The sequence below is a fragment of the Macaca mulatta genome, chromosome 9 (genome assembly GCF_049350105.2).
Source record: "Macaca mulatta isolate MMU2019108-1 chromosome 9, T2T-MMU8v2.0, whole genome shotgun sequence".
Classification (NCBI taxonomy): Eukaryota; Metazoa; Chordata; class Mammalia; order Primates; family Cercopithecidae; genus Macaca; species Macaca mulatta.
Window position 1 is genome coordinate 27,127,341 of NC_133414.1, and position 19,409 is coordinate 27,146,749.

Here is a 19,409-nt window from a genome sequence, read left to right on the forward strand (position 1 = left end):
AATAAAAACCTGGCCAGGAATGGCGGTGCATGCCTTTGGTCTTAGCTACTTGGGAGGCTTACGTGGGAGAATAGCTTGAGCCCAGGAGTTCAAGCCTGCAGACAGCTATGATCATGTCACTGCACAAGACCCTGTCTCAAATAAATAAATAAAAGTTTGGAAAGCATTAGAGTAAATTTTGAGATTCAAAATTCTCTTTGTTAACTAGTCAATTCGTGTGTATGGAGATCAATAACAAAAGTAAAACATTGTCTTTTTAATTTGAGAAAAAATGATCATCTCACTAGAAGTAAATTAAAGTGTACTACACAATCTAAAAGATCTCATGTTTTTTAAATGAAGTTTTTTCCTTGGAGCATAAAATAAAATTAAAACCAATTACTCAATCTGAGCCCAGTTGCAACTGACTTCTCCTTTCTGTTTGTCCTTAAGATGCTTGCATAATAAAGCAAATTCATGAGATAGCTGAGCATAATTTCCCTGGGCGGTAGTTGATTTCCACTCAGCCTTGGGAGATGACTCAACAAAAGAAAATTTGTGGGGTAAAGAAGACTTAAATAGACAACAGATAAAAATTGATGGGATTGATGTCTCACTGTAAGCCAAATAGAATTTCTGCAGACCAAATGGTTTTGAAAGGCATTTACCGTATTGTGTGTAACTCTCTGTGATTATATCTGGGAGTCATCATTTCACTTTCACACTCATTGTCAAATGAACATCAGCCTCCAGTTTAACACTGTGTGGGGGAGGGGTCAGAGCAAATAACTCTTCGGTTTTTTATGGTAGGGAAATTATCATGTATCCACATTGCTCAGACCTTTACAGAACATGTAGGTTACTTTGGACCTGAGCTTTGATATTTGTACTTTAATGACTCAAAAACATGCAGTGTACTCCTGAACTTTTAAATCACGGATATGTCTTCTGTTCTGTAGTACTACACTAACTACAGTAACCACCTGCCTACGAAAATTAAATATTGGTTCATGGTTATAATTACAGGCACAAGCTTAAGGCAGTGAAGCTTAAAATTAAGTTGAATCATATGAAATGCCATTTTTGGAAGCTGGAAATGGTAAAAATCGTCAACTCTGGAGCCAAGCAATCCTAAACTCCAGTTGGTCCTGCCAGTGCTGGTGAATGGCTCTACTCCAATCTAGGGGTGCCCGGCTCCAAAGACAGCTCCTAAACTCTGAATGTTGTACCTGCATTTAACAGTCTCATAAAAGTATTATCTCTAACACTCCAGTTTTAGCTACTGTAGTTAGTGTGGAGGGCTAAAATCCTCATGTACTGCATTTAATTACGTGAGAGACTTTCTTCAAAGAGAAGTTGAACTCTAACTTATAAAGTCTTTCAAATCCTATACGTAGTGTTCATTTCCCCAAAGATATCTATGCTCATCAAGGTCCGGAAATTTGTAAATTTAGAGAAATAAAATTGACATATGAGTATACAGACCACAACTTAACCAAACAAATGAATTTTTCCTTCAAGATAGACTCTGTGGGAGCCTGTACATTTATTCTCAAGATGAGGCTATTATTTGAAATATAGTTGGTGCCCCCATTGGCATTACTCTAAGAGAGAGTTTATAAAAAGCCTCCTCATTATCTTATAGTCACAGCTCATAAATCTGTTCACCTTGGGGTGATCAAATGAGAGGCTGGCAGGATATCAATCTGTGTTTTCAATACTGGATATCTGAATAGCGATGAAAACACCAAGAGGAATGACCACTTTGTCAGAATTGAAACGAAGCCTTCCTAGAGCTAAAAACCCTGGGCTGAATGTCAAGAAGGCTTATGGATTGGTTTAGTAGGATAATTACGTAGCTATTCACTGGTAAGTGAAAAGAGGAGAGAAATAAGCATGAAAAAGTCATACTAAATGTGATCGTATTTTGGTGTTTGGTGTCTGTCCCATCTGTTTTCTAAGAAATTCTTAAATTCTGCTATATGATTTTATAAAAATTCTCTAATGTTTGAACATGAAACAGCGTAAGTGCCTTTGACTCTGTCGGATCAGTCCCCTCCAAGCCTTCTGTGCTTGAGGGATTTTTCCTGCCTGCGATCCCCAGGAGGTACCCTTCCACAGGGACTCACACAGCAGCATATCTGTGTACTCTATCCAGCTGTTCCTGTTAATAAGAGATAAAATTGAGACATAGAAGGTGAACACTTTTTATTTCCTTTACCTTCTGGAAATTGTAGCACCCAGTGTGTCCTGAGTGTCAGTGTTCTATGCTTAGCGAGTCACTAAAAGCACAATTCACAGCCTCCCGTCAACAGCAGCTCTTGTCCCGGCTTCTCGGATGATTCCCATGAACTTGGCATTCAACCTAAGGGTACAGAGTCATAAACTGGAGTTGGCTCCTTTTTTTTTTGGAGTGTTTCTTTTGTTTGATTTTTGTTTGAGAGAGAGAGTCTCACCCTGTCACCCAGGCTGGAGTGCAGTGAGCAGGGCTCACTGCAGCCTCAACCTCTTGGGCTCAAGTTCCCACGTGGCTGGGATTCCCAAGTACCACGCTACCATGCCCAGCTAATTTTTTTTTTTTTTTAATTTTCAGTAGAGTTGAGGTCTCCTTATGTTGTCCAAGCTGGTCTTGAACTCCTGGGCCCAAACCATCTGCCTGCCTCGGCCTTCCAAAGTGCTGGGATTACAGGCACGAACCACCGCGCCTGGCCTGGGGTGTTTCTTTTGTACCATCATCTATTTGAGCGAATCTCCATGCAAACGACAAGACCCATGATTCTGTCTCACAGAGACTTTCAGATTAAGCCCAACCCAATTAGATTTTAATGTCAGTTTTTATTGACCTGTGGTAGAGAGGCTGATAAATTTTCCCAGTAAAACCTTGCTCCTAAAGACTGTTTCATATTCCTGATCTTCTACACCAGCTGTTCTTAAATGCTTTCTCTCTCCACACCACACAGTAATCTGACAAGAAAGATGGAATTGGAGCAACTCAGGACAAGAAAGATGGAATTAGAGTAACTCAGGACATCTCACCTCTTTTAGTTGTGTAACTGCCAACACTGTGGCCACATTACTGATGAAGGTGTCTTGCATGGAAGTGTCATCTGTTAGATGTGTTAAAGAGAAAAGAGGCTAAGAATAATTGACACCAAAACCCACTGAGTTTAAAGGATGTGAGATGACACCCAGATGCCTGAGAGGGGTGATAAACACAGGCACTATATTCTAAGAGTTCCAGAGCTGGCAGTCCTGGATTGCAGGACAGCCACTCACCACTACTGCCAGGTCCAACTTATCTTCAGGATTGCTTGACTCCAGAGCTGGTTTTTGACCAGTTCTGGCCAACCAAACTGAGAATTCCACAAGGTTCAGCTTCATGAAGCTCTGTTGCCTGAAGTTTGTCTTTTGTGTCCACTTGGTGCTCCAGGTATTTTCTGGTCTTACGCCAACCTTCTCCAAATACTGCCAGTTGTTGAGTGGCCTCTTGCTGGATCCTATAGTTTGCATTGTCCTTTAACTCTCTTCCTTTTACTGCATTCAAATCCACAGCTCTCCAGTTAGGGATCATGCTTAGGTGTTGCTGCAGCTTCATGCGTTACTTAGCTTCCCCTCTTAGAGCAAAATGGAACCCAAAAGAATCCACAGTAAGAGAGTTTTTTAGAGTAAGGAAAGCAGAGAGGATAGCTTTGCATAGATCTGGAGTGATAGGACACCTTTCTTGGCCCTCAGTTCTAATCTAGCCAAGTGGCTGCCTACCTCATCTAGACATATGACTGTCTTCTCCTAAGGCCTTCTTGTGGTGACTTGGAAACCGGAAAACATTGTTCTCCAGGCCACACTCAAGATGTGTCTATTTTTGTGACTCATTTTGCAATGGCTTTAAATAGCATACCTTGGGAGGCATTTTGAGATCAAGGAGTTTACCTTTGAGATAACGTCTCTTCTTTGTCAGCACTGGGGCCACAAGATACGTGCTGTTATGATACTGCAATCCACTGGGATAAAAATAACTCATGATGTCAGACCTTCATCCCAGGAGTCCTGCCCTCTTGAGATCATCTTCCAGGAGGGGAGGTAGGGTGGGCCAGGCCCGGAGCCTCCGCAGAGACAGAAATAAAGTGCTAATGGCCTTCCGCGACACGGACAAGAGTGGGAAGTGGACAGATATATTTATCAAGAGAAACGGCTCCAAGCATCTGCTACCTCCCCATTCTCCTATTTTTCCCAGGTTTATTTCTGGCATCTCTTTCCACAGCACAGGCAGCTCCGCAGAATAAAAAGCATTTCTCCCACCTGCCCTGGCCTCTGACCTGGCTCTGAAAGAGGCAGGTTGTAGATGATGGTTGTCAGTGTCTGGAGTTTTCGCTGAAAAACAGTCACCTGAAATGGAAAGACACACAGAGGGGAGTGATTTCATCACCATTGATTTCTCCCAGCTTTCAGTTTTGTATCTCCAGGGTGGAACTCAGTACAGCAGCATCCCTCCGTGGTTCCAGCCCAGAAGTGCAGGGGGAAGCCGGCTGTCTGTTCATGAATTGTGTAGCTCAAAAAGCAGAGGCCAAGAAAGCAAAACTTCAAACCTTTGTCAGAAAGGTTGAGACCTTGCTCAGCACGATAGCTGAGGACAGCTTCCTCCTTCAGTGCTGGTCTCTCTAGACTGACAGTTGACAGCTGATGAGCCCACATTCTCAGTCATGGGAACGACCTCACCTGGGCACCCGTTTGTAACGGATGGTTAAGAGGAAAGTAAGGGACTTAAATGCTGCACAGGAATTTGGCACCTCTGTACAGAAATAGAAAAACCGAATGAAACTTATAGTACCTTCCACTCAACGAAGATTCTTGTGAAGCAAAGTATATTTGGGAAAATATAGTAATATGATTTATAAACATACATGTATGTTTATATATATATAAACATATGAGATAATATGACTTATAAACACTTTTTAATCATTATAATCAATCTCTTTAAAGATCTTAGAGGGAACTTATTAATCAAAATTTAAGCCTTCTTAAAAGAAAGCATTTCCTATATACTAATTTTGCACAGAAGCAAAAGATTAGACTGGGATTCTGCCTGTTGTGGAGAGGCAAAGTCAAGCATGTTCCAGATTTCTGTATTTGTGTGTTTACTTCGTACTTTCAATGCATCCGCAAGAACAGACTTGTGTTTCTATTCTTAATCCACAACTGTTAGAGCTCACAGAATGTAAGTAAGGAATTTTATGAATGACGCAATAAACCAAGGAACTTTCCCAGCTACTAGGAGGCTGAGGTAGGAGGATTGCTTGACCCCAGTGGGTGGAGATTGCAGTGAGCAGAGAACATACCACTGTCACTCCAGCCTGGGTGACTGAGCGGGACCTTGTCTCAAAAAGCAAACAAAGAGCCGGGTGCAGCAGCTCATGCCTGTAATCCCCGCACTTTGGGAGGCTGATGCGGGAGGATCACTTGAGGCCAGAAGTTCGAGACCAGCCTGGCCAACATGGTAAAACCCTGTCTCTACTGAAAATAAAAAAAATTAGCCAGGTGTTCTGGTGCATGCCTGTAATCCCAGCTACTCGGGAGGCTGAGGCACCAGGATCACTTGAACTGAGAAGGCAAAGGTTGCAAAGAAACAAACAAACAAAAACACACAAGCCAAGAAACTTGACCCCAGTGTTTGGTCTATCTCTAAAAATTCTGACTGAATAAGTTGCCCACTTCTCAGAATAGGTGCCCAAGCTCATTTTATGCTGCTCTAACAGAATATTGAGACTGGGTAATTTATTACAAAGAGAAATTTATTGTCTCACAGTTCTGGAGGCTGGGAAGTTCAAGACCAAGGTGCTAGTATCTGGTGCAAGCGTCTGTGCTGCATCCTCACATGGTGGAAGGCAAGAAGGCAAGATGGAGTGGAACTTGCCCTTTTATAAGGCACCACTTCCACCCATGAGAGTAGAGCCCTGTGGCCTAACCACCTCTTAAGGGTCCTACCTCTTTATACTCCTACAACAAGAATTAAATTTCAACATGAGTTGTGGAAGGGACAAACGTCAAAATGATAGCAATTAGGGAGAGGACCCCTCTCATGGAGAAGAGGGAAACATTTACTACTCATGTTTTCAACTCTGCCTGGCCAGGAGATTCAAGCACTGCAGCTTCTGGTGACTACGGAGCAATCCAATAGAGAAACTACCAAGGAAAGCCAAGTGGTTTCCAAACAAGTTCTCTCAAGGTGACACCTGATGTGGTTCTAAAACGTCTCAGCTTTTGCAGATTTTAAAATATGGCTTGTCAATTTCCCAGGCGTGGTCTGACGCTTGGGGCCAGAGTTGCATTGATGGCACTTGAGAGACTAATCTATAATCCAGAGCTCCAAACGTACACTGTGAAATAAAACTGCCAAAGTGAGCTAGAAATGTTCTTCCTGCCTTCTCTCTTTGTAGAAAAACTACCTGAGAAGAGGATTTATAGTTGGAAGCTGTTGTGATCATGGAATCAAAGTGTGGGTGTGGAGGAGATGAAATGACCTGAAAAGCTAGTATCACTGAGCTATAGTAATCTGGCTCACCTGTCTTGACTGGGACATGCCTGCCAGGCATTCTGGTTGGGTTCCCTAGAAGCACATGGACTCTGAGACAAGGATTCACGTGAAAGTGATTTTTCAGAATGTGCTACCAGGAAAAACTGGTAGGTGAGTGGGGATGTGGAACAGGAATGGGAAGTGAGGTAAGCAAGGCTGAGTTACCAGGCAAAGTCCCCAGGAAGGTGAGTTTGCTTCAACCTCACAGGAGAGCTCTGGAGGTAGAGCAGTTCCCACATCAAACTGTCCCAATTAGGGGAAAGAGAACTGGAGTACTTATACTCCAGCACCCAGAGTCATTGGATAAGGTCACCTATGTGTGCAGAAAGCAGACTCTGCAAGCTTCACAGAAGTCAGCACTGGCCCAGGGGCAGGACTCAAAGAGGTGCAGGTGCTGGCTGTTGGAAGTGAAAGCATACTAGAAAACCAAGTGCACACAATGGCATGAATCTACAGGATGTGCACTGCCCTGTGGGGATGCACCTTGATGTGGTTGGCTGCCTCCCTGCTGGAAGGCCCATGTATCCTCCCCAGACTGTTATAGGATGCCCTGTCACAAGCCTTCTCTCAACCAACCTCCCATCTTGAGCACCCCCTAAAGGTTATTCCCTTCCTTAGCTTTATCCTGATCTCTGAACTTGGGCATTCATAGTCTATATCCACCCTTTTATCAAATATAACTTAGGATGACTTTGTTTACATATGGTTGAGCTTGGTTTTTGCATGCCACATACCCTTATTTTGTACTCCCAGTAAAACCTTAATATTACCCCAGGTACATATAGCTTACATTGCATAAAGAAAGAAGAAAGTAGGAAGAAAGGAAGTCGGGAATTACATAGTTAACAAAGGCTGGGAAAAAACCCACAATTTCCATAGAAGAAAATCATTTCAAGTTATTTTGGGACCAAGGACAAAAAGGGTTCAGACAGGGGAATTATGGAGAGACGAACAAGAGACAAGGCTTGTGACAGGGCATCCTACAACAAAGGCCCATGTGGAGCCTGAATTAGGTAATTGAGGGTGATCAGTCATTTAAATTAAGAAGCTACAATGTTTCATGTAGCTTTCTTGTAGAACAGCTACGGACTCTAAATATTTCATTTTTGACATTGATAGACTAGGAGAGGAAATTATCCCCAGGAAAAATGCCGTGCATGACCGGGGTTAATGATATGGAACACACCCCACAAAGATGCTTTGCCTTTGGGTACCAGGACTTAAAATCCTGCACAATGAAGGTGGGCAAATTTCTTCTTCCATCAGTCCCAGATGGAGAGCCCAACTTTATGGATAATATTTTATCCCCCTCCTTTCTCTCTCCTAACATAATATTTCCACCCTGTAGCCCACCCCACCCTACTCTATCCCACTCTTTAATCCCTTTTCTATGTAGGATTCTGTTATTTGCATTCCAGAGAATGTTTTTTTTCCTAACAAGTATAAAGTGAAGAAACTGTTCTTTATGATGAAGGATACAAATCCTTCTCAACCTAGATGTTTCTAATACTCTTCAGTGAGGGTCTAAAGTGGGAAATTATTTAAATTAGTCCTTAGTGAATTTCTCCCCAGCTTTCTCAACCCAAGGACAAAGCAGCAACTTAGCTGGTTCTCACAAGATCCAATGTTTGTTTTTTCAGATCGAAAATGAAACCAAGAGAGAAAAGAAACAGTGCAGTTAGAAAAAAAGAGCGGGGGGGGGATTCTTAATCTTGAGGGTGCATGAAAATACTGTCAGAAGAGGAGGCATTTCGATCTGCAGCCCTGCCGAGCTGGGTTTCTGAGCTCTGCTGCTGTCTTTCTCCAGGTAACAGGAGACTTGAAGGCATCGCCCAGAAGGTACAGCTTCAAATCCTGTTCTAGGGCCCAGGAGCGGAGGTATGGACCCCACTCCTGAGTTAATTTGCTGTATAACATATGGCATTTAAGAACTTTCACTAAAATCTTGTTCCTATGCTTTGTGGTCAATGTCTGGGCTAATTTGGGAATTGGGACCAGCCCAATGGATCCCATTGGTGAAGAGAGAAACTCAAGAGTTCAAGGCAAGGCCTCAATCCAGCGAAGTGTTAACACCCTTGAAACCCCAAATCCTGGTGGGCACTAATGCTTCCCACTCAAGGGTCCAGATGCCAACTTTTGCATGGATACACTGTTGAGGATCGTTCTGCCTGGAATGCCTTCCCCCTGCTCCTCACAGCCCATTTTGTTCTCCACACATCATTTCTGAGTCTACAATTCCTATAAAATTTTAATATCCAGCTTAAATGTTCATCTCTCCATAATTCCCCTGTCTGAACCCTTTTTGTCCTTGGTCCCAAAATAACTTGAAATGATTTTCTTCTATGGAAATTGTGGGTTTTTTCCCATTATGTAAGTGCCTTGACTCAATGTGACTTATTACTTCAGGATCTATGTAGTAGCTTTCTATGCTGTGTGTTCTTCTGTAAATGGGGGATGATAACAACAGTACCTGCCTCAGTGAGTTGCTGTGATGTTTAAATGAGTTAACACCATAAATGGCAACAGAACTAGATACATAGTAAATGTCCAAAAAATCCCACCTAGGGCTAAACAGAAGACCCAAAGAAAGGGAACTCTTCTCAGAAGGAGAGAAAATTGTCGTTAGTTTTATCGCTGTGGTTTCTGCTGCTGTGGATGTTTTTAAAATTATCTAATTTTCAGAGCCTGGGAAATGACAAAGAGCACTGCTGCCCAATTATAACACTGGTTGTGTAAACCCAGGAGACTTGGAGCCTCTTAAAATTTGTGTAAAGAAGGGCTGATCATAATCACAATACACCACAACTGATGTATTTTGTTTGTGTGATATCGTTTGGTTCTGGTGATTTTTTCCTGCGTTATTCTAGGTGACATGCTATCTCTCCATCAAAACAAGGAAGTAAAGTCTTGGAGGGAATACAGTAATCTGCATTTCTCTTGTATCCATTCTTTCATAGGACTTCACGGGCCACTGGATCTCATGCTTTGGTGAGAGCATCACATGAGGACTTTGCTATCAAAGCAGATTTTAGAACCCATCCGCAGGCGTTCAGACTCAGTGTCTCTGCCCCAAAATAGGCATTTTAAACAAGATCCTTAGGTTTTTCTAAGGCAGGCATCTTCTGGCCCTCGTATTTCAAAACATTGCTTTTTATGGACACATAGGAATACACAGATGCATACATGCTGTTTAACTGGAAAAATACTAAGTTTTACTGTTATTTATACATTCATTACAACATATTTCATTCACCAAATATTTACTGAACACTTAGGATGTGCAATAAAGATTCAGACTGAAAAAAAAAGTCCCTGCCATCATGGAGCTTAAATTCTTACTGGGTAGAAACAATTCATCAACAAATAAATGCAAATCCACTTATACATGTGCGTCTGTTTCTTTATTATATATGTAATATGACATCATATACACTATAGGTTATATATGTATAGTATAGCATTCTATATAGTATATACTATATAGACAATATATACATATGCATATACTATATGGTATATATTATATAGACAATATATACATATATTATATAGTATATGCTATATGTACTCTGTATTACATATAGTGTATATACTATATTAATACTATAACATAAATATAATACTGTTATATAGTATTATATTTATATATTATATATAGTATATTATAGGTACTAGTATAGTATATTACATTAGTATGATATATAGTATATTATGTTAATATTGTATATTATATATAATATAGTATAGAATACTATACTATATAGAATACTATATATACTATATAGAGTACTATAATACTATATATTATAATGTAGTATACTATATATACTATACTATATGTAATATTATATATACTACTATATATACTATATACAGTATATATGTTGTATGCATACTATATATAGCATATATAACATAGTATATATTATAGAGTGTATATATACAGCATATATAATATGTATATATGTATAGTATATATGTTATTTATACTATATTTTTCTTGTATATAATACATTATATTATACTTTACATAATGTCTATATTTGTGTCTATATACATGTATAAGTCCATATATAGGCATTATATAAATATAGTATGACATTATATATTCCATATATGAAGTATGACAGGTGATGATAAATTCTTTAAAGAAAAAAAGTAAATCATAGAAGATAGAGTGACCATTTATGTAGAGTGACAAGGAGACCTTTCTGAAAAGAGGCGTTTGAGCAGAGATCTAAAAGAATCAGTGAACAGACACCAGAGCTGTTGAGAACAGAGCCCTGCAGGCAGTGGTAAAGCAGGTATTATGCCCTGAGGGGGCACTTTCTTCAAGTGATGATGGAAATCAAGGAGGCCAGCCTGGTTGTGGTGGCAGAAGCAGGTGAGAAAGGAATGGAGGTGAGTCAGAGAGGGTACAGGGACCAGCTCATGACGGGCCTTGCGGATGACAGAAAGGACTTGGCATTACTCAGAGCAAGACGGGAAGCCACAGGCAGCTCTGAGCAAGGAAAACTGTGACAAGACGTGTTGGAAAGGATCACTCAGGCTGCTGTGAGGACAGCACAGATGAATGCCAAGAAGCTGATGGCAAGGCCCCAGTGCTCAGGAAAAGCCAAGCAAAAGCTACAAGGCATCCTGGTCTCATCAGAAACAAGTCAAGGAGAGAAAATGCAATCCCCAGGAAATGAGCTTCAGAAACACACATCAGAGGCTACTGAGTGAGAATTCATGACATCAAGAGCAATTTTTAAAATTCAGTGTATTTTTTTTTAATCCAAAAATATATATCTCAACACTCCCCCATGCCAACCCTCCCTTTAGTGAGGCAGATTCCTCAGGATTCATGTGACAGTCACACATGAGCACATGAATGGGCAGAGAGAAGCTACCAGCTGGCTCTGCCTGACATTCAGCTTCTTCTGCATGAGGCTGGCTTTATTTTCGCCAACAAGTGTCCAACGGGACATAAAATCTGAGCAGAAATGTGTCCCAGTATCTTCTGTATTTCCTTCTCCTCTGCCTTTGTCTTGCTTTCTTCTTTTCCCCTCTCCTTATGCCTCTCTTTCTTCTCCTTCTCCTCAGAAACTCATTTTTTTGGGGGGGGGGGAGGAAGAGTGCACACTTTTTTGAAGAATCTAAGTAATGCAAAAGTACAAAAAAAGAAAGTTTTTTTTTAAGAAAGCTGTCTCATAGAATTAATCATCAATAGCATTGAGCAAACTGATAGAAGATTGCAAAAAGTTTGTGGCTGAAAACAAAACAAATGCATTACCTTGTGGTTCTGTAGGCCACAAGTCTGATGTGGGTCTCTTTGGGTTAAAATCTAGGTGTCTTCAGGGCTATCTTCCTTTCTGGAGATTCTAGGGGCAAATGGATTTCTTTGCATTTTCCAGCTTCTAGAAGCCTCCTTTATTTCTTGGGTTGTAGCCTCTTCTCAAAGCCAGGAATCGGAGCATCTCTCTGACCTACTTCCAAAGGTCTTTTTCTCTGAGCGTACCTAAGGAAAGGTTCCCCCACTTAAGAGGACTCCTTTGATTACATTGAGCACACATAGGTAATCCAGGATCATCTTCCCTTCCTAAGGTCCTTAACTTTAATCACCTCCACAAGCCCCATTTGCCACATAAAATAACATATGCGCAGGTTCTGGGGATTAGGATATGGACATCTTTGGGGAGGTCATTATTCTGCCTACCAGATATGTAGAACAAATGCTTTTACAAAAATGCAATATACTATTCTTGTTATTTTAAAAAAAGTATTCAGTTTTACCTAAATCAACAGATTTCAGAAATAATTATTGCAGACACATCCTTCAGGCCTGCTGTGTGTGTTAAACGGCAGATGTAATTACAGAAAGTTAAGAAGCTTAGACCAAGGGTGAAAAATCTGCATAACAACGAAACAAGATATTATGCAAAACCTATGTAGTGTTAAAATAAGCATAATGGGATGTCCTTTTGTGAAATGTCACTAACTAATTTCTTTAAACGGATACTTCCTTTTTCTCTGGGCCCCCTCATCTCCCCAACCACCACCACCAAAAAGAAAAAGGTGTAAGCTAACCTAGTTTTAGCTTTTACCTTTTGAGTTTCCAAAGTTTAGGCCCAATGGGAATGGAAAGGAGTCAAGACATATACAACATTGAGCAACAGTCAACTCCTCCTGCCCTTTAAGCTTCTCACTCCTTGCTGCCATGATGAGAGGAAGCCCTATCAGTCACGTGGCAAGATCCACTAGAAGAGAATCAAAGGCCTTATCAGTCAAGCCCCAGTTGAGCTCCCAACCAGCATTTATCCAGGCTAGTGAGGACACTTGGAAACTTCCAGACATCCCAATGCTCCAGCTAACATCACATGAAACACAAGAGCTATGTGGTGGACCTACAAAATCATAAGAAGAGATGTATCACTAATGATTCATGCCATTGGGTTTCGGTGTAGTTTTTTAAGGCAGCAAATAAATAAATAAAACCGTGTGAAGATGCTGGTGAAAACCAAGCCTTTAATGAATGCAGAGGAACAACTTAGGAGCTCAGGTCCAGGTTGATAGATGATGAAGAGTGCCTCATGTCTGCTCACACCATGATAACTGTGCAGGTCATCCAGGGGGGTTACTACAAAACCAACATGGATTTTGTGGGGCCACAAAAGACAGTAACTGTCAAATTCAGCCTACAGACCTTCAAAAGGAAGCAGTAGATTGGGGGCACCATTGCCTCCAAGGTTGTGTGCATTGGCACCAAAGACAGTTCCCTCTCTGACTGGCTCACCTTTTAAAACGACCTCTGATTGTTATGCATAAGCTTTTTGGTAATGCCATCATGGGTAGTACCTGGAACCTGATGGATGTGACATTTTGGCCTTCTCTCCTGATGGTTCTGTAACCTTTCTCAGACTTCTCCAGGGATGAGATTGAAGATCCCCCAGAGTGATGAGAAAGTCACATTTTTAAGTTCATTTATATTAACAGTTCAGTCACAGTTAGCTACTGAAGTTCAAATTTCTGTGACCACTTTGGAGAAAAACAAGATCCTAAGAGGATGGCAGAGAGAAGAACTGATGCCTTTATCAAAGTAGCAAGGATGGCCAACCGGGCAAGTACAGAGGACATCACAAAGAATCTTGGAACAACAGGTTGTCTCGCAAATGGCAGAAGGTCAAGGAAGAATTAAGCCCATCTGCACTGCCCAGATGGTCTCTGAGTTCTCCACACATCTGTACCAGCCCCTCCCACCGCGTGGAGTCCGCGCAGGCTGTGAGTTCTCCTCTCATTGGCTCTAACATCCTGTAAGTGAAGTGGCATCAACTCCCTCAGGCCCCCAACCTCTCACAGGACCTCCAGCACTGCCTGTCCCCATGAGTCCCTTCATCTCTTGGTGCAGAATGTGGCCTTTCAGCCCATGATACAAATCCTTGACAAGAGCAATACTTGAGGTAGCTTTTAATTTTCCTCACTCAGGAATTTAACTCTTTTTTGAATGTAATCTTAGACAAAGTCATTTACTGCTGAGAGCCACAGGACACAATGGGCCCAGGTGTAGGAATCGTGACTTTCCACAGGGCTCCTTGAGGAAGCACCTGCCAGCTCAGATGATCAGAGGCAGCTTCTGCTTTATCTCTGAAGGATGATGGGGTTAAGGCTCTCAGCATTAACCTTCAACAGAGCCACATTGTGCCTGACAGGTGTGGATCTCTCTTCTAAGGAGAGAGCTCAAAGGGGCCACTGTAGTTTTCAGGGAGGAAAGCTACAAGATTTGTGGCTTGCGTGCTAACATGCAGAACCTGACTTCCCAGAGCATCCTTGTCTGATCTTAGCCTTAACATCCTTGGACTCTTTCCACTGCAATCCTGGACTAGATCCTGGGAATACTCCCAGGACGATGTGGCTCCGTACTGGATCTCAGCCTACTTTCAGAGAGTTCTGGGGGTTGAAGGGGTTGTGGAGTGAGTAAGGTCAGATCCACTCAGAATTTGCTCACCAGCACAGCTCAGCTTTTGGGAAGAGATATGGTCCTGTCCCTGAACAAGGCATAGCTGTAACCATTGGGTGAATGACCACATGTAGATGGAAACTATTAAGGTTCTATGCAGTTAAAAATCTGACCCAGGACCTGTGTAAAAAGGAAAAACTGTTTCAACGCTGGCTTTTTTTTTCTGCTAGAGTTTACTGCCTTGTAAAATGGCATTTCCCATGGCTAACAGTTGAATTGGAGTCACTTGTAGGAAATTTAAATTCTAATTATGATAATTAGGTTGTAAAATAAGCATAGCGACATTAACTTATCCATTATATTTTGTTTTCAATTTTTAAATGGTTACAAAATTAGCCTTAAAAACTGTTATTTTCGATTCTGGGAGTACATGTGCCGGTTTGTTATCTGGGTATACTGCATGTTGCTGAGGTTTAGGGTGTGGGTGATCCTGTCACATAGGAAGTGAGCATAATACTCAATACCTTTTTTTTTTTTCCTAACGACGTCTTGCTCTGGTCGCCCAGGCTGGAGTGCAGTGGCACGATCTCGGCTCACTGCAACCTCCACCTCCTGGGTTCAAGCTAGTCTCCTGCCAAAGCCTCCCAAGTAGCTTGGATTACAGGCGCCCGCCACCATGCCCAGCTAATTTTCATATTTTTAGTAGAGACAGCGTTTCACCGTGTTGGCCAGGCCGGTCTCGAAGTCCTGACCTCAGGTGATCCACTCACCTTGGCCTCCCAAAGTTCTGGGATTACAGGCGTGAGCCACCACGCCTGGCCAATAGTTTTACAATGCTTGCCTCCCTCCTTCCTTACCCCATTTTGGAGTCCCCAGTGTCTATTGTTGCCACCTTTATGTTCACGTGTATCCAATGTCTAGCTCCCACTTAAAAGTGAGAACATGCAGTATTTGGGTTTCTGTTCCTGCATTAATTCGCTTAGGATAATGGCCGCCACCGCATCCACATTGTGGCAAAGGACATGATTTCGTTCTTTTTATGGCTGTGTAGTAGTCCATGGTGTATTTGAACCACACTTTCTTTATCCAGTCTGCTGCTGATGGGCACCTGGGTTCATTCCATGTCTTTGTAAAAATAGACTTTTTTTTTTTTTTCTAAAAAGAGGCGAAGTTGGTGGGCAATTCTCAGTGAAATTGTGAAATAAATGGACACTGTACTGACGCTGACCAAAAGTAAAATCTAGTGATAGGATGGGCTAAATGAGGGAGTACTGGGGGAAGACACAAGGGCCCGAGGACATGAGGAGAGTGGAGTGGTGTGCAGTGAATTCTCTTGTGCTGGAGGACAGGGAGCAACCCTCTTGCCGACCTGACCTGGAAGCCTCGGGAATTTTCCATCCCCAGATCCCCAGGCAATACCAGGAGGCCTGTGAAAGCTTCCAGGTTGGAGCAGAGGGCAGGGCCAGTCACACCTGGGGTGGATTACGAGAAGAGAGAGAAAGGGGGAAAGGTGAGCACAGCCATCGTAATGATGCAGGTGCCTCCAGCCAGATCCCGGTTCTCACGGGCCACCAGTCTCAGCCTAGCTGACATCGACCCAGGGAGTCCAGACTCCCACACTCTTGGCTTCCTCCCAGCCACTGTTAGGCATGAACGGGACACCTCAAAGTTCTGCACGTCTCCAAAAAGAACCCCGTTCCCTCACCCCAGCCCTGAAGCTTCGTAAGCACTGACTGTCTTGAGGCCATCGGAGGCATCTCCTTGTGCCCTTTCTCCCGTGTGACTCCATATCCACAAGAAGACCTAGACTCCATGTCACCCCAACATGTGAGGCCCCTCTGCCACCCTGACCCCACCTTCCATCACCCTCAACTTTTGAAACGCTGCCAACACACCCTTTGGGATCACAGCCAGTTTTAGGTAAAATCCCTGTATCCTCAGCCACCCCTCTGATGGGTCCCTTTAGTGTTTTGCTGCTCTGAGGCCACTGCTTCTTATGGCCCCTCGAAGGGGCAGCTGCTTCCTCTCCACATCCCACATTGGTTTTGGGTGTGCTCCTCATAGTGACTAAAGACCATGTTTCCTCTCCCCTCTACAGTCCTCACATTCTCAGACTACCACCCACCACCCCTCCTTGCCACGTCCCTTTATGCATCACTGAGTTGAGCTCCTCTCATGTCTCAATAAGGTTAGCACCTCTTCCTTGACACACACTGTTCAGTGCTATCCTCATTAGGCTCCTTGGTGAGTCAGTGACCACAAATGCCCTCTTCAATCCCCTGGCCTCCCTTCCCTACCTTCTTCTCCTCCACTAATCAGTTCTTCACCTGCTGCAGCCTCTCCTTCTATCATGCCCTGCCCTGTGTCTACGGCACCACCCCCTCCATGATCCCGACTGCAAACTCTCTACCGTTTCACCATCTCTTCCTTTGTTCCAACACTCTTAGTTGACTATCCCAGATTCCAGACTTCTTTGACGCTCTTTTGAGTTTTTGTTTTCCACTTGGCTTCAAGGGCCCTGCACCCTTGGGTAGAATTTGGACAGATCTAGAAACCTGGGGAAAATTTTAAAATTGTGTATGTAGAAAGGTCTGTGGGGAAGTGGGAGTGATTGGAGAGAGTGAAGATGGAGCAAAGAGCTCACAGAAAGGGTCAGAGAAACATGTGCTCAGTTTGCCATGAGATTGAGGTCAGCCTGCCTGAAATTAAGGGAAAACAGTCTGATAAGCGTGAAAAAGTTCAGTGTAATCTGATTAAACGTAGGGACTTGTGCAAGATCCAATTCAACAATAAAGCGTTCCCTGACTATTCTAGTATCTGGGGCATTTTTTATCCACTCGACCTCTTTCATTTATTAATCATCTAATGTGTTTCAGATGCTGTGCTGGGGCCTGAGCAAAGCCAGGCAAGATGTGGTTCCTGCTATCAAGCTGACTGACATCTATCAGAAAGAACAGATCACGGTGATTTACATGATCTTAGAGTTGTATGTGGGGTCATGAAATAAAAGTGATCATGAAATAAAAGGGAGGTCAGGAATGTGTCCTGAAGAGATGCTGTGGCTAAGTTCTGGGGGAAAATAGGAGTGTAGTGGACAGACCAGACTCAGAATTCTGGCCATTGTCACCCCTCCCTCTAAGGCAAGCTTCCTCTCACCCACGGCCCTGCTGGCATGAAGATTGCATGGCAGCACCCAAGCCCCCAGCCCATCTCCAATTCGTAGTAGCCACAGGAGGACAGCACCCATCACTAAAGCCTTGTTCTGAAAAGAGACAAGCCGACTGCATGGTGGTTCCAAAGAGTTTAAATAAATCAACAGAGAGAGATTGAGTCAATGGAGGGGTCAGAAGCTCGGAAGTGCTATGAGATAGAGGCTGGGCAGTAGTGAGCCATGACTCTGAAGAGCTACCGTGGTGATGAAACAGAAGTGCAACAGCGAACGGAGCCAGGAGGAAGACAGAAGGGAATGGAGAGGCCATACAGAGAGAATCAGGGATGCCACCAGGGAGGTCCTGGGCCTAGGGCAGACATGGAAGGGAGGAGGACCTGGTGTGGTCCCTACACCTTTTCACGCCAGCTTCAGTCCCCAAGTGTCATCTCTCTCTCTCTCTCTCTCTGTGTGTGTGTCTCTCTCACACACACACACTCACATACATTTTTCTAGGTCATAAAATGACCCAGAAAATATACTTCCAAGTATACAACCAAAGAAAAATTTCTCATATGTGTACAAGGAAACAAGTACAATGATGTTCATTGGAAAAAAATGTAAATATTCAGCAGAGAAATCAATAATTAATTGTGATATTTGTATGTGTCAGACTACATTTAGAAGTAGAGTGAACCAGTATTCTAGATAGATGGATAGACAGACATATAAATATGTGACACACATACACACAGACACATCATATATATACTTTGTATACACATATACATGGATAAGGATAAATCTTAAAATGATAAAATTTAAAACGACATTGAATATATACATAATACCATTTATATACATTGAAAACAATAGTATGTGTTGCTTGTTCTGGATACAACAAATACAGACATGTAACTGTTACAAAAATTAATTTAAAGTTTACAATATAGTAGTTGCTTCAAAAGATAATGGAACAACTTTGGCGAGACAAATTAGTTGTTCACTTCAAAAAGTTTAATTTATGTTTTATTTAATAAGAATTAAATCAAATGTGACCAACAAAATTGTGAATTATTGTATATTTAATGTTTTTCTTTTTTGTTTTTATTTTTTTATAGACATGGTATCCTGCTATGTTGACGAGGCTGGTCTCAAACTCCTGGACCCACGAGACTCTCCTGCCTTGGCCTCCCAAAGTGCTGGGATTACAGAGATGAGCCACTGTGCCTGGCCACTGTTTTTTAAATATTAAGAAAAAAATGAATAGAGAGAAGGTGAGCAGAAAGGAGGCACGAAGAAAGTGCAGTTGTCTGGACAACAAAATCAGAAACAAAAGCACGGATGTGGAGAGGGAGGGATGAAACGTAAATGATAATAAAAAGAGAATCAATATGTGTTGGTGAATGTCTAAGGGTGGGACTCAGTGAAAAGGAGACGCACACTTTGGCTCTGGGCTTTCTGGCTGGTACTGATGTTGATAACATAGGATAGAGAACAGGGAGCGGGTTAGGGGAGGCAGGTGATGAATCTGACTTTGGAAGTGCTGAGTGTGAAGGTCCCATGTTTCATCCAAGTGGGTGATGTGTCATGGGTACATCAATGCTAAGGACAGAGCTAGGAACCATTTGCATCAAAGTTGCAGTTGAAGCCATATAACATTGGGAGACTCAGGGAAAGTACCTAGAATGACAAGGACAGATAGTAAAGGATGGAGCCTTGTGCTGTGAATGGACTGAAGATTGCCAGAAAATGAACTTGTGAGGTGGGTGGTA

The 19,409-nt window shown here is 42.5% G+C and overlaps 1 long non-coding RNA gene across 1 annotated transcript in view; it reads left to right on the forward strand.

The window, feature by feature from the left end:
* Positions 1-19,027, forward strand: part of LOC107000075 (uncharacterized) — a 44,933-nt gene extending 25,906 nt beyond the window's left edge. Inside the window, exons 2-3 of the long non-coding RNA XR_001447018.3 lie at positions 17,363-17,449; positions 18,756-19,027. This is a non-coding gene — a long non-coding RNA (uncharacterized LOC107000075). The remainder of the gene's footprint in view (positions 1-17,362; positions 17,450-18,755) is intronic.
* Positions 19,028-19,409: the final 382 nt, after the last annotated feature.